Below are 13,713 nucleotides of genomic sequence, written 5' to 3'. Positions count from 1 at the left end.
ACTTAAAACGATATCGGAACTGCAAGTCAGTGTTCCCTCTAAGCCTTATTTTCGCTTAATTTTCTCAGATTCAATTGTAGTTTCTCAGTGAAATTTTGTCTTTTGGGAAACTTTCCATGCATTTTGTATGCAGAAAAAAACATTTCAAGGGGAAAATGGGAAAATTTTCACAGTATTTTCAAGATTCAAAAACATTAAAGGGAACAGTGACTGAACTAACGTTAAATTATTGATAGTGTGCAGTTTTTACAAGCCTGTAATGACGCACATTCCCCGACAAGATAGTAAATTAAAACAATTGTCAAAATTCTGTGACATGTTTGGCCTTATCTTTTTTTGTGACAAAAAAAGTAGTAGTTAGACCATGTTTATGTTTCTTGCATTGAAATGAAATGCATACAGCGCAGTGCACCAATGTAAGCAAAATTCTAACTAGAATACACAAACATGTGGCCATGTGAGTGTCCCTTTAACCTGTTGACAGCCAAGGTCAACTTTTGCCACCTGGGACAATTTATAACAGCATCGATTTTTCCTTTAAAAATACTATACAGTAGCATTCAAGGGTAAGATACAAAACATAAAGGGGGTCTCTTCGCATCTTGGAGGAGGTGGTCCACCCGTTGGGGTTGTAAGTGACATATTTGTTAATTTTTTTCATTTTTCATTTCATTTTCGTCTACTCAAATCAACCCTGATTAAACGGTGTCATACTTCAACTATGAATATAATTATAATATGAATACAAGAGCCTTATCCTAAACATCCCATCCAGCATGTGGAGATTATTGCTCAAAATTATTAGATCTAATCCATAATAAAGCAGATTAAAGATTAAATAATTACAATGCAAGATATTAAAGCTGCATTCATATTAATTTTGTTGGCATAAGTGTAAGCCAGCTGGGACACTTAAAAACCCCAACTAAATGCTCTGGCATGTGCCAAAAATTGGCCAATTCAATCGAAACATGACACCTCATTCCCACTTATAACCTGTCACTACAGTTTTCCGATCATGTTGACGTTAAACTGTTGCATATTCATGTTCTCTCTTGTATACTGACTGAACAGAATTACAAAGATATTCTTTTCTCTACCGTTGTTGATCCATGAGGAAAACAAACACATTGTTACTAACATAATATTGAAGAAAATACAAACAATACATATTTTTATTAGACGCATAAAATCCTTAGGAAAGGATAAAAAGGGTCTTACAGAAAGAAATTAAAAAAAAAAAAAACAAACTACAATCTAAAAAAGAAAACAAAAAATAAAAACTTTTCTAAAAAAAAAAAAAAAAAAAAAAACAAGTCAAAAACAAAAAAATACAATTTGCAGCCAATGGTGAATACAGAATATAGAATGAACACAGAATGTGGCCTAATACACTGATAGTTGTTGCTGTTTTGTTCCATAGCTGTTTTTTAAGAAGACAGCTAAGGCTGGTGCTAGAGTATGGTTTGCCATAATCAAAATTAATTTATTCTGACTATTTTCTTTATCAAAATTTGGAATTTTATTTTGTGCAGTCAGGAATAATTTGTCCCTATGGTGACTGTAAGCTGGACATTTCATTACAAAATGTTGCTCATCCTCAACTATATTTTGGCTGCACATATCACATGTTCTTTTATCCAGCCGCACATTATTATGTCTGCCTTTCTCAATTTTAAGGTCATGGTTGCTTGTCCTGAATTTTGCAATTAACCTTCTAAGACCATGGTTCTGCATATTAATTAGGTAATTTTCAATTTTTAAATCTTGTTTGAAAAGTCTGTATGTTCTTAGTTTGTTTTTAGCCAAGGTTAGTTTTCTATTATCATTATGCATGTCTAAGATCCATTGGTTCTCAAATGATGCACTGCTCCATCCACACCTTCAACCATTTTGACATACCATGGCTACATGCAACTATAAAAACGTTGATTGAAATTTGATGCGTGTTGAGTGGATGCGAAAGGAACTGTGAACTAAAGCTCAGCTTGTCACGACTGGACCATATTTTTAAGTGAATGCAATAGCGATTATCCTTTTAAAAACTTGAGGATTAAACACTCTTATTCGGCAGGTTTAGACTTGCTTGCAGTCTGTTGCGATTCTGATGAAACATTTTTGAAAAATAAATCGAAATCAGAATCATCGGAATTGCAACAGACTGCAAGCAAGTCTACAGCACATTCGGAAAACCTCTAAATGACTCAAAACTTGCTGAGCTATTTTTATACCTCTTCAAAACTAATGAGCCCTTATATCAATGGTTACCGATAACCACAGAATATTAGATTCTGACCATAAAACGCAATCATATCACACAATCATAATGTTGGAATTGACACATCAAATACACTGTCCTTACAGAAACCAATTGAAGGAAATAGTATAGAAATCTAGAATAGTCTATCAGAGTTGGTACTATTCATAAGAATATGCATAGACTGCATACAATCAGAAAATACTGTAAAAGGATTAATTATTCACTGGGTTTTAATTTTGCTTATTTTGCTGACTGGAAAATGCGCTAAATTAAAACCCAGTGAGTATGTAAAATTTAGCATAGAACACATTATCTAAATAATAAAACCGTGAATTTAAAACTCACTTAATATGTCTGAAATGGTAAATCAACAAAACCTAAACCCAGTGAAAATTAGTCATTTTACAGTACATTGAAATGCACAAATCTGGAGTTTTACTTATAAACATATTTATAAATAAATAAATTTAAATGCATCATCTGCAGTAATTCATGGAAGGTACACAAGGGAGGGGATAGGACGCTATTCTCCCATGTTTCATGGTACACAGCCCCACTTAAACCTTTAAAATATTTCTGGAGACAAACTGAGATGTTTTCATTCGTTTTCAAACCAAGACAATTTTACTACAGAGACGGAGCAGTCCATCATCTACTGACGCTGGAAAACAACTAACAAGTTATTCCCAGTGGCATGCCAAGCTAGTTCAGCTTAGAGTCGAAAGGCTTGTCTTCACTCCGAGCTAAACCCTAGAATAAAATATGTATGAACAAGAACTTGGTGTTAAAAAATGCCATATAACACCGATGCCACAACACAGATCTGCACATGTGGGATGGAATGTAGTATAGTCATTCACACAGTATCTAATTTAATAAACTTCAGATAAACAGAGTTCAAAGCATAATACTGGTAAACAAGACAAGTTCTCAAAACAAAATCAACATTCCAGAAGGCATAAAGATACACGTTATCAGCCTGGAATGCCAAATAGTGAGTAGCCAGTTTATAGATCAGTGTCAATAGAGACATCACACTAAAGTACTGTGCATATATACACTGTTAATTTCTTCCCAGAATATATGAAGAGGTTCATTGGAAATCATAAGACTTCCTGTCTAAAGAGCTCCAGCAAAATGTTTACTAGATAAAGTTCCACCCAGGCCTTTGTACATATGCAAGATATGGAACCAATATTAACAAAGATCGTGACTTTGATAATTACGCAGATCAACACATAAAAATATACCAAGGATTGTGGGTAATTCTTGGGATGATTAGAAAACTTTGCACATGCGGAACACGATGATCACCACCTGCCCATTTAAGCCCACCCAGTTTTACTATGCTTAAGCCAGTGAATACAAGTAGGCATATGCTTGATCTTTCAAAAAATTATATAAAACTCAAAGTAGATAGCAGCCACCATGTTAGGGTATTCACCAGGGAAGAACAAGACTTATTGCTCATCAGGGAACAGATTATGAACAACTACATTGATATTCCAAACATCTGCTCATATGGTAAAGTTATTGACATGATTATCATCAATTTCTATATAGTCACCGTATTTTCTCTATTAAAAGCACAAAAAACAAAAAAATGCTGGATCATTAATTATTTTTAATCATTCTAACCACACTAGCTGTCATTTACATACATACATACTGTATCATTTATTTTCACTGACATTCAATTTCACTATTTTAATATTTTAAGCATATTAATTAGCATTTAATTTCACAAATTCGCAGTAAAACAATTAGTTCTATAGATATTTTACATGCTCAAATTCAATTTAGTGGATTTTTGGCAAAAATGGCAAAATAAAAACCCAGCGAGTAATTAATGCATTTACAGTAGAACAAATAATTGCGGGAAATTTGATGATCCATCTATGAATGGGTTCATTGACCTCATCAAACAATGTAATAAATTAGTTTCAAATGAAAGAAACGGTTTCAATAAAAATAATTATTATTGATCTTTTTTTACAAATCTGTATTTTTAACCTCTAATGTTTGTTATAACATTACTGATACACGAAAAAAAAAATGTAGAATCATGGGCTAAGAATCTGACATTTTTATCACTAAGAGAATATCAAATAAAGACAAACAAAATTTGTTTACATGGCTAGTACCGGTAGTGAAACAATTTTATTATTGGAAATTGGTCACTGGAAATACAGTGTATGGCAGAAACCTGTACCTCAGTTTATGTATATACATGTAAAAGCATTTATAAATATTTTTGAATACCAAGTCAGAGTTCCTTCAAGTATATCTAAACCTACACTGTCAGTATTATTATTTAATTTATACATGCTACTTTGAAATATGCTTATAGCGTCCACAGGTTTCTGCAATGCACTGTATATATCCAGATTCTTTGAGTTCGATGACCAGCAGCTTCCAGTGATGTAATATGTGTTATGTCTGAGTGTCACCTGTCGTCATTGTTGTTTGGTGAATATCCAACAAATGATTATCAAAAGAAGGCGTATTGTTAGAGACACCTTAACTAGTTTATTGTCTCCCTGTGGAGTAAAATGATGTCTCAAGATAACTAACTGTAAAAATTCATTACCATAATTTCACAGTTAAGAAAAGCTAACATGACTGTTAGAAATATACAAGTGATCATCAAAAACAACTTTCTTCAGAAATTTTTAGATGCAAAGTTTGGCAAAACAACCCAGATAGATTTTTTTCCAACTCTTACACATTAGTTAGATAGTTAATTAATTATTAAATAATTAAGAGTTGACCATTTGATATCGAGGGAGGAAAGGGGTTTGGAATATTTGATATGACCTCCAGAACAAGTACATGTTTGCTTCATTATTCCAATACAGGATTTGTTGCCAAGCCAACTGATTTTATCATTTTTCATTTAAATTACAATTATCAGTCAGTGAGACATTTTCTGCACACATGTCTATTGCTAAAAAAAAGTTGGAATGCAACTTTAATGTTGTGATATATTTTTCTTTTTTGATCAGAATTCATTTTCACTAAAATTGGTTTGGAGCTTTTTTTCTTCTCAAATCTTCTAAACTTAAAAATTTTGAAAAATATTCTTCTTATATTTGTTGTAAAGTCTCATACCTAGATTCAGAGTTAAGTTTCAAATATGATATGTTCATACCTTAGACATACACTGTCCATGTATAATTGTACTTCTGTCATATACATGTATGTGAGTGTTTGCACTACTAACAGAGCTAATACAGAACAAAAACTGAAGTATATGAATATAATACAGCTGTAATTTTATGCTATCTGTTATTATGAAATTAAATTGTGTACACTTTAAGATAAAGTCTAAACAAATTTAAAAACACATGAAACAGTGATCTGGTGAAACGGGAAAGTACCCCTCCAATAAACAAGGACAATACCTTGTAGCTGGCTGCATGATATGTATTTTTTCAAGGTTGTATCACAGACCTGAATGTAGGGGATCACAAAGTATCTGTCCAGATGTCTGTCTGTCGATGCATTACATGCCCTACATGGAACCGTGTTAAATCATAAATGTTTCAAGAATGGCCAATGGTAAAAGCGTTTGGGATTTATTTTACTGTTGAGGATTAAAAGGGACTTCTCAAGTTTTGAGCTTAATTTACTTTAAAGTTACCCAAAGGACACATTAAGATTTATTACGAATGATGTAAGGAAACAAAAACCACAAAGGTGTTTCGCAAGTGCAATCCCAGGGCAGACAGCTGCCCCTTTAAGGCTTCCTAACAAAAACACATTAAACTCTTAGTATTTGCAACACAATACAAGTTGTACAACTCATTAGTTGTATTGTTTATAATTAACAAACAGTATTCAAGAAAAATAGGAAGTTTGAGCTCAGATAACAATAAAAAGACTGTTATTTGATATTCGAGGAGGGAAAAAGATACACGTGAATAAACAACATAAATGACATCTATTACAGATTTACATCATGGTGATGGCAACAACCAACTGCCATGATGTAAATTGTAAACAAAAACACAACGTGAGAGACGCTCAACGTGGTTGGAACTCAATGAAGCCATAAATCATACAAGTAAGTGAGAAAGCACAGCTAGGTAAAACATGTCCAACTCATCTAAGCATTATTCAAACTCTGCGATTCATATTATTGGCTGGATCAAAATCATTTTAGATTTGATTGGGAGTGTTGGTCGGACATGCAGAAAAATACTCCTGGCGAGTATCACTGTCTTGAATTTGTAATCCGGGCCCCGGCACGTCTGTTTGATGCGATCGTTGACGAGCCCGGATTCACATAGTACAGACACAGGCACCAGCGGAAAGTGTCCCGACAACAACATCCTGTGTGGTCAACATAAATAGGACAACATACCTTCGCTTACCTGTTATTATCACCTGCTATACGAAAGATATCCTTTGTGGTTTACGTTATACGAGCGGACAGCCCGTTTGCATTTCCGAAGTTTGTATTCAATAAAACTTTCGGCGTCTTTTCTTGTTTCAGCCAAGAAACGATCAGTTTAGCGCATATATGTTATCCAAGCAGATATTATTGTGACGTTTTTCTCTCAATGTCCGGCGCTTTCAAACAAGGGGGTTTGATACTTGAGAAAAACTTAGAAAACAGGAGGCAAACATAAAAGACGATCACGCCAATCTCACGAACAAATGGCGATGCCCCACTGTGAACTGATTGGACCGGAAGTATTATTGCAAGGGGCCCGTTGAATCATGGGTAAGAATGTGGCCATTGAGCAATCAACTTAACTTGTCCATCAATTTTAGCTTGGAATGCATAAATAATCAAACCCCTTTTAGCGATTGTCCGTAAATATATCGACGTGATACAACAGTGAGAATAAAAGGCGGCAATTTCATTTGAGATTTGTCATAAGCTTCACAGTGGACATATTTTATCGCAAACATTGTATAATTTATTCAAATGTATTGTCAATATTTCATCATTTAATTGGAATAATTACTTAATTCAATAAACAGCTTTGAAAACACGTCAAATCGATTAAATTATGTTACAGTGTGTGTACATATTACGCTCCCTCACAGTTTCAGATAAAAACAAAAGCTGCCAGTAGAGGGAGACATTTACTGTAACTTTTCATAACGACCATAGTTTCTCTTCCAGGACCGCACAGAAAGCACAACATCGTGACCTATAACGCAATAGCAAATTAAACAGTATAACCCGCGCTAATTCGTAAAGTAACACATACGAAAACAGGATTCCTCGCTATTGACGCATATAAAGACCATCAAATATGTCACTAAGCAGTGCGCAGGTGACGACCCCCCCCCCTCCGCTTTAATGTAATTGCCGAGAAATGCACTCAATTGCAAATTTAGGAGTAAAATATGGTTATTTTCTATCTGACACTATGTTTTTGCACGTGTCAGTAAGCAGAGAAGTGTGTCGTCATATTGCGTTTGTTTTGTCTCGACTTTATTATTATCATTCAGAATTTTTCAAAGAAGTTTTTATATATATTTAATTTAATATTAACCGAAGAAATGTATGATTTAAATTGATAATTGCACAGTTTGAAAAAAATATCCCGATGGAACAATATATGTACTCTAACAATATTTTTGCAATGACGTATGTGCGTAACAAGCCTGGGCAGTGCTTTCCCACTCATTTTTACTTTGTTTGTGATTTTCTGATAAAAAGGCCACAATGATTTTTTTAATATTAAATGCATATGTTCTGCTTGCAGTTTAAATAACTGTTGATACTTTTTCTTGTTATTATATCAATATTAATTACAACAATTAGTAAATTAGTAAATTTTACTTAATGTTGTCCAGAAGAAAGGCTATTTATTTTGTAATATAACAAATGAAAATAAATTAATAAAGTTATTGTATTTCGACAAACTTAATATGTTCCGGCTACTTCTTTCACTCCCTACATAACATTCTAAGAAATAATCAAACACCACCACAGATGGCGCTGTTTTCTAATTTCTGGCAGCCGGTTCCGTGCTGCTTGCCTGGGGTGCCGGAGTGTACGAGTGCTGGTGTGTGTTGCACGTGTTACGAATCTTTGAAGGTCTGCGCCCTCATGGGCACATAGCGAAAAAATATGATTCCATATATATAATGTTTGCACGAAATCAACATGTGTGTGTATTACATATTGTCGTGGCTGTTGAACAGCTGTGAGATATTGTAACTTTAACTTTAACTTTATTGACATTATTCTTTTTGAATAGAACATAGTCCAATTTATAACTAGATAACAATTCCTAAATTCATTAAAAAAATACTATTATATATTGTATGACACAATGCCTTCAGTTGAGTCGAAGCATTTTTAAAAGACATAGTTTGATTTGTTGAAAAAGCCCGTCAACAAAAAAACAAGCCTCCTTCCGATTGGATTGACTGTTAGGTGTTAGGGTAGCGTGGCCAATCAGGGACAATCTTATATACATGTACCTTTTACGTGAGCTTCCCGATGAGGTGAAGCAACGAAATGCAACTTGTGTGTGCCAGTTTGATTTGAAGTTTTGCCAGTAATTCACTGTTATCTGTCTTATGGTTTTCATTAAGAGATACATTTGCCGATATCCTAGCATTTGGAATACGGTTCAATTATTCTGGTCTAATTGTGGATCATTAAACATGTCAGAGCAAACCCTAGATTGATACTCTGAATTGAAAAAAATAAAATTGAAAACATCGGAAGCAGAATGATTTTTCACAAACTAAATGAATTACAGAGTGTCAATAAATAAATAAAACTTGCTCGAAGATAGTTTTATTTTTCAAAATGATACAATATTAGTAATTCATTTTAATTAATTTCAAAACAATAACGTCACCTGCGCATGCGTGTCGTTGTTTACAAACACGCGTCTACCCATGAGGCTTAGCGTTTTAACGTGCGTTGTTATCATCGCTTGGGAATCAATTCCCGCGCATGCGCAGCTGACGATCTCCTCGCTTTAATCTCTTTTATCATTATTTATTTCATTAATTTTTCTTCATATTTTACTTATATTATTATTCATTATATATTATTATATATAAATTATTCAGTATTCGTATATTCATTATTTTTCCCTGAATGTAGATGTATTATGTTACGGATGAAATAAACAAAAAAAAATAGTACAAATACAAATCATGATCGTGTGTATCAGTATCTTCACTTTTTATGTATTAAATTGTCGTCCATGGAATGTTTAATTGTAGTATGAGGTCTATACGTGCTCACATGAAGCTTCGCTGGCCACCTATTGCAGCGCGATTAATATAAGACAAACTGTGTTTAATATCAGCTCGCTAAACTTCGTGATTGTGCCAAGATACTGGGCTCGTGCATGAGTGGCTTGAGTTTCTGAGCATGCGCATTTATGAACATTTTACAGTGATTATTTTATTTCAGAGTTTAACCTAGATGTGTGGGATCGAGAGACGCTGAGTTTCACATCACATCATTTGTCTAAACTCGTCACCAAATTCGCACGAAGTGTGTTTCCTGCCCGTTTCCTGTCCTAAAACCGTGGAATTAATCAGCAGTTTTCGGGGTTATAGTACGCGTTTTCCTGTTTGGGAGCACAAGCATTATGAACGGCTTACACCCTGGCGGACCGGACCTTCTATATAGGAGCAAGCAAAACCACAGGTCGGATATTTGAAGTTGAAAATTTTTGATCAAGATATTTTCAAAGCATTTATACCAATTTACATTGCCGGAAAATTCTCGTTTTGTTTGCAAGGCTGATTAATAAACGCCCAAGCTGTATTTTCATAGCAAGCCGATCGCAAAATTCTTAAAATGCCTCCCCACAGAAACATTCCTCGGCAACTTCACCATGACATGTGCTGTGCCAAACAGAGAAGCCATGAGTTCGTGACATTTACATCTAACTTCATAATACGGAATTTATTCGCGAGAATGTTCTTATTATTTCTGCTTCTGGGCGTCCAGATTGTGACGGCGTCCGCTGAGAAAAACAATGGTTGGACTCCAGTTGAATACCCAAACCCGTTCAGTGGCAATGCGTACGAATGCGGACGACGCACAAATTACTCGATGATATGCGACCCGGACGGAATATTAAGTTTTAAAGAGGGCAAGTATTCCACTTAGATTTACATTTCTAATTATGCCATTGTATTTGCCATATACATATTTTATGCTGTATTCAATGCCTGGATTGTCACTATGATTATACAAACCACTGACTGGGAAGTAAACAAACTAAATCGCTTGTATATGTAAAGAAATTAATTTAATTAATTGGTTGATTGATTTATTCGTTCGACAAAAAAAGTTGTTGTTGTTGCTGTTGTCGTCGTTGTTGTTGTTGTTGTTGTTGTCGTCGTTGTTGTTGTACCAAGTGGAAACTTATTGAATTCCAACTGCCTACCTCACAATGGACATCCAGCCTATACGTGTCAATTTCAATGTTACACTTCCATTGCAGTTGCCTTTCGTCGTTAATACCAATATATATCGTGTATTCTCCATGAACCGTACTTCATTCAATTAACATTCCCAACTCGCCCAAGATGCGTGCAATGCGGAAAGGGACATCAATCGTGTAATTCGGCTATTGTACATAGGTGTGTTGTCCCCTGTCCTATTGAAAAAAGGTGTGAATTTAATTGAATTTCCAGACTAAAGTCGTTCTAGTTCGTGGCAACATGAACGTAACGTAGACACTACTTCAATTGTACTTTGTAGCGAATGTAATCGATGAAGCTTTGAGGTCAGCTCACAACAGAACTAAGTGTATGTGCCCGTACCACCAATGCTCCGGATGGGGAGGTATTCGTTTTGGAATAGCCATGGTATACCGCATGTCCGATTCTTTTTGGAAGTAAGTGTACACCTATTATTACACATGTTATTTTCATGTTATTACTACCAACTATTATTCCTGTGACCTGCTGTATCGGGCATTCAATTTATTTATACAGCGTGTTCCCAATTGTGCGCAAATTGTAAACATTTGTATTCACACGAAGACCTCGCTCAGGCAGGGGACCTTATAAATATATACTACTGTTGAATAGACTGTAAACCAACTACACTGTAACTACATATTTTGCAAACGACACATGCAAGACTATATTAAGCCAGATTCGCTGGGTTCCATATCTCTGTTATTTAGAAGGTTCTGACCAAACTGTGTGTTTTACATATAGAGGGCGGTGCATCGCGTCGATAAAGGTCCAATGCAACGCATACGACGCGTAAAAAAAATAAACTAGTGCCATGCCAGAGAGTTGAAACGACCCAGTTGCTGACACGAAATGCGTTATGCTTTTCAAAAGACAACCTGGCCAATCACAGCGCTTTTAATACCATATGTACACCATCCACATATTTTACTTTGATTTAATTCCATTGAAACAAAGATGATTTCTATTATTATTTCTTAGTGTAAATGCCATGTCATTTAAAGCGGGGGAGTCGTCACCTACGCATGCTCCACGTGGCCATAGCCTGTCTACCCATGAGCCTATGCGTTCTTAGCGTGTGTTGTTATCATTGCTTGGGACTCAATTCCCGCGCGTGCGTGATGAGGTCAATTTTCTGAACAGTTCATAGTTCATAGTGCAGTGTCCCTAACAAGTTGCTTTACTCTCGCAATTTACGTGATTGTACCGCGTGATTTCAATAAGGTCGTTCGCGATACTTTAAATCGCCTATGCTGCCAGTGCATACATTTATTTTGAGGGCGCCGCGCCATTCAATAACATCAAAAGTTTACGTTTGTCAGTTGATTCTCATCAGATGCCAGTATGACCCCTTATGTTGGTGCTAAAAAGTAAATCGCTGGCGTTTCATGTTACCGATGTCCTTTGCAGTTGTTCTTACACTTTTCCAATTTATTTCTATCATAAAGTCATTTGGTTTGCCGAGGTTTCATAGCGGGGTTTCTCATCGTCAATGAACCTGACTGACAAACCTGAACTATGCAACTGATCGGATCATTTGGTCAATTTAGGGTTACCCTTATGAAAACTGGAGGGTGGAAGTGTTGCGGGTAGAGAGAAATGATTACCATGGTTACCCCATAGTGTAATAGAAATTGCATATATGAATAAGGCATTTGCCAAAAAACAAGACAAAACAACAAAACAAACATAACCCTGAACTCAACCAGGAAAACCCTCATTTTCATTCGTTTAGCCATGGCACGTCAGATGCGAAAAAAGCCGAAGATTTTGCACACGAACTTCGATGGCAATGGTTTCGAGACATTGGCTGCGATGACAACGTAATCATATTTGTTTCAAGATGGGATCGCCAGGTATGCCTTATTCTTCACATATCAATAGTTCAGTAGTTCTGTTGCATTTGTCGTGTCGCTCTATAGACAGTGGTTGTGTTTTGGATTCAATTCAATTATGTTCTAACGATATAGCGCCCTCTGTATATTGACGCTAACACTAGCTGCGGTCGAGATGTCGAGAAATATTGAATTATACTATAAAAGGGTTAATTATTCTCAGTGGGTTTTAATTGTGCTTAGTTCACTGACTGCGCTAAATTAAAACCCAGTGAATATGCCTGAAATGCTAAATGAGTAAAATCAAAACCGAACGAAAATTAGACATTGTACGTATAGTATTTCAATACGAGGGCGCACTGACTAACTAACTAACTAACTAACTCGCTAGACAGTATAACAGGCCCGAAAAATAAAAATATTTTTTTTCCACGACAAACGGCACACTGTCTCCATGAGATATCATTCGGTCACACTGGCACGCCATAGAACTATCTTCAGTAACGTGTTTTATGTTTTGCAGATGAACATAGCCACTGGTCCAACCACGAAGAAAGTACTAACAAACAGTGAAGCTGATGACGTATTTGAAGGCGTTAAAGATTACTTCTCGATTGCTAATTACCAAGTCGGTCTCCTAGCAACCATCGATCGAATGGTGGACGAGATAAACGATAGAAGAACGAGTAAACTTGAAACCGTTATCTTGGGCTCCGTGTTCGGTGCAGCCGCAATTCTCCTTGGAGCGTGTTGTGTGTTTTGTTGCATTACTGGTAGATGTCGTGGGGGAAGTTCCAGTGGAGGAAACATGACACGTTCACACCATTACAGACATGGTAGTCATAGCAGCGTTAGTAGTTGTAGCAACCGGAGCGAACCAGACCGTCAAGATGGAGGAGGAGGTGGGGGTGGGGGATTTTAGTTCTAACTTCCAATAGCGGAGAGACAAAACAATGCAATGACTTTACGCGTGAATAATTTGAATATTAACACCTATATCTTTAATACTCAAAATAACAACAGTGTATACATCATCCAGGTTGAATTAACTTAACCTTAAGAAATTATTCACTAGTCTCTTGGACAGTCGCCTAGCATCATATTTAGATAGAAGTAAACAATTATTAAAGCAGCCTTCTGGTTCCAAAAAAAAAAATGTCAGGCTAAAAGCAACTACTTTACATTGAAGGC

The sequence above is a fragment of the Saccoglossus kowalevskii genome, chromosome 15 (assembly GCF_978046115.1).
Source record: "Saccoglossus kowalevskii chromosome 15, keSacKowa6.1, whole genome shotgun sequence".
Classification (NCBI taxonomy): domain Eukaryota; kingdom Metazoa; phylum Hemichordata; class Enteropneusta; family Harrimaniidae; genus Saccoglossus; species Saccoglossus kowalevskii.
The sequence above is the reverse complement of the archived record's forward strand: the minus strand, read 5'-3'. Positions refer to the sequence as shown.